Genomic DNA, 3,375 nt, shown 5'->3' with positions numbered 1-3,375 from the left:
CCAGTGAGATAGTGAGCTCTGGAGCGACAGAGTTTAAGAAGTGCTATTGGGCAAGGATGCTTTTAAGTAGCTTCTGGGAATCTTCCTCCCGCTTCTAGTCCCCTGACTATCAGGAGACTTGCTAAGATGCTGCCTGTGAAAGGCTACGTGAGTCTAAGACAGTGTTAACTCATTAATGATGGGTTTGTTGAAAGTGTACCAAACATGTCTCCCTTAGTCAAAGTCAACTCACTATTCTGTGATTTCTAAGGAAGAAAAGACTTCAGATTCCACTTATTGGATTTTCACTGTCATTTTACAGGACTCCTAAAGCAGGATGACTTTGATATGCTTTAGGGCAGCAGGTACTTTTCTTTCCTAATTTACTAGATCTTTTCAGGACTTAGGCTACTCTTGCCTTTATGATTGTTGCCAGGCAACAGCCTAAAGCCCTTGGTCTAACACCACAGGGAAGTTCATCTTTTAAGAGTCAAACTTTAGTAGTTTCTTTTGACCCCAGTGAAAAGTGAAAGATTGACTAGTGTTTCGAAAGGTGGCCTGCAGTACCAGAATGTTCTTTGCTGTTTAGGGTGTTGTCAATGGCTCTTTGCTTTGCTACTCTCAGGCACCATAAAAGCAGCTCACCTTCAATAATCTTCACTGGTTTATGCTTAGGAAAGGAGGTAATATGGTGGCCAAGGTAATCACTACTCAGTAGACTGTGGTTCTCACCTTAAAAGAAGTGTCAGGAGAAGGAGGTAAGTGAGAAATTGAAATTGGGACCTGCATATTGAGGTGGAAAAATTCAAGATAACAAGTTGGTCATGTGCAAAGACAACATTATCTTCTTATGAACTGGCCACCAACAACACAGGGACTGTTCTGAGGGCTATTTAGAGTTTCTATTTTAAACCAAAACAATTTTTCAGAAAGGAATAAAAGGTAAGGAGCTTAGAGCTCTTCTAAATTCCCAATATTCCAGTTTTCAGGATTTTTCTTAATCCTGGCAGACAAAGTCATGCCAATGCAGGATTAACACTCAAGTTCCCAACTTTCAGATCATTGCCTTTTGTATCTGTACCTCTGATACATTCCTTGGAGATGTACTATGCAGTTAAGTTTTGGTAGAACTTAACCACCTAAAAAAAGAGGACCTCAGATTGTAGAGTTTCTATGGCAACTATTCATTCATTCATTCATTGTTTCTGATTTCAGTGAGCATTCATGCTTACATAAAATGTATTCCCTGACATTGACTTAAAGAAGAGATGTGCATATTTCTGCTTATTAAACATTATTAAGTGTTTGCTAGGGTTTGAGTCTTAGGCGGTTATAATCCACAATGTGCCCCCCAGTCCTGATTTCTGTTTCCTGGGGTATAATGGTTAATACTTTGGCCACCTGATGTGAAGAACCAACTTACTGGAAAAGAGTCAGATGCTGGGAAAGATTGAGGGCAGGAGAAGAGGGTAACAGAGGATGAGGTGTTTGGATAGATTGAATCAATGGGCATGAGTTTGAGCAAACTCCAGGAGACGGTGAAGGACAGGGAAGCCTGGTGTGCGGTAGTCCATGGGGTCGCAAAGAGTCAGACACGGCTGAGCGACTGAACAGCAACAGCGGTTAATGCCTGTCTCTCTGCCTCATGAGAAGAGAGGATTCAGTTCACCTATTGGGTTTTTCCAGAACTCATCAGGGACAAGATAGAAAATCCTTTCAGGACCAGTCAGACAGGTTGACACCCATCCTTCTTTCAGGACTATGTGGATCCCATGGGGCCCACCTCTTTCCAGGAAGAGCAGTGTTTTTCCTGCTCACCCTTGGCCTTCCCTTCCTGGGTCCCTGGGCTTTAGTCAGGCCCAGAGAACAAGCACGCATTCTCTCGTGATCAAGGCTCCTGCAGCTGCCCTGCTTGGGAAGGGAGTTGGGGCTGCGAGGGGAGGAGCTAGGTACATGATGTTTGTCCAGGAGTTCTCATTTGAATCTGAAGTTTACGGCATGTTGATTTTTTTCCTTCCCTAGACATCTCCTCCCCTCTGCTTCATAACTAGCCATCTCCTCTGGGCTTACAAATTATGTTGCAACTGCTTGGGGGCCCTGTCAGGACCTCTTATTTGCATCACTACGTAAAGTCACATTGCCAGGAATACCACTTGTTAGTGCCCTGTGTTGCGAATCAGACCCATTGGAAGCAGAATCAAACAGCAGGTGAGTCAAAGCACAGTGGACCATACCTTTGGGGTCATAAAATGGGCATTGCACTACAAAAGGTGGCCAACCTGAGGATGCCAAGCTGAGTAACAGGACACAATCCATGGATCCTCTGAGCTGGAGGCCAAGGCTGGAGGCAAGACCCGGTCAGACAGGAGGCTTGAGGACAAACAGGGAAAGCAAAGTGCAGACCAGCCAGGGAAGATGAGCATAGGTCCCCTGTAAGCTGAGAGGCGTGCCATTCAAACACAGTCTTCACCATATAGCCCTCTCTTTAGACAGCGCTGCCCACTGACAGAGGATGAGGATGAAAGCTGCCTGACGCCTATATTACAGTAGCAGGAATGGTATAAGCCCTTCCTTTGTCACAAACATAGAAATAAGCTTCAGGCAGATTGAAAGGGCTGCAGATTAGCTGGGTGGCCTTCCTTGTAAATGTAAGCCCTGGACCTGAAGTGAATTTGTTACCTTTGTGTCCACTATAAGACTTCCCACCCCTACCCCTAAATACACATACACACATGGTGTGTGTGTAAATATATGTACATGTGTGTATATACATGTGTACATGGATGTGTATGTACTATATAGTTTATGTACATGAGTAATACACATGAAATATTATATATGTGATGTATATGTCCATCCATACACACACACATACACACACTCACACACAAAACTGAGTTTTCCAAGACTCTCGTATCCTTTCCAGAGAGCCACTGACTTCCTCCTTGCTCAGGCCAGCACCCCTCCCTGCCGCCTGCCACACTGGCTCCATCAGTTGCTATTTCTCGGTCATGGTCCATGCTGTGCCTTTGAGCAGCACCATAGGCTTCAAACCTTTTCAAATGCTTTCTGCTCCTCACAACTGACTTGTTCAGTGTCCCATTTCCTAAGAACCTTTTGGTGGGATGGGTTCTAATCTAATAAGCTGGCTCCATTAGCTGGTCATTAATGACAGCGTGTTATACTGTTTAGAGAGCATATTTGTATATTAACCTGTCCTGAGTTTTATCCCAAATGGTCTGCTGCCAGGGCCTGGATGAGAGCCAGGTAAGTGGTGCGTTGGATGCAAAATTCAAGGAGGTGTTCCCACGACACTGTGCGTGATCACCCTAGATTTATCACCCGAGGAGCTTCTCTTGCCTCCCCTGAGTTCAGGCCCTGACTGTCAGGTGGTAG

This window comes from Dama dama, chromosome 26 (assembly GCF_033118175.1).
Source record: "Dama dama isolate Ldn47 chromosome 26, ASM3311817v1, whole genome shotgun sequence".
NCBI lineage: Eukaryota > Metazoa > Chordata > Mammalia > Artiodactyla > Cervidae > Dama > Dama dama.
The sequence above is the reverse complement of the archived record's forward strand: the minus strand, read 5'-3'. Positions refer to the sequence as shown.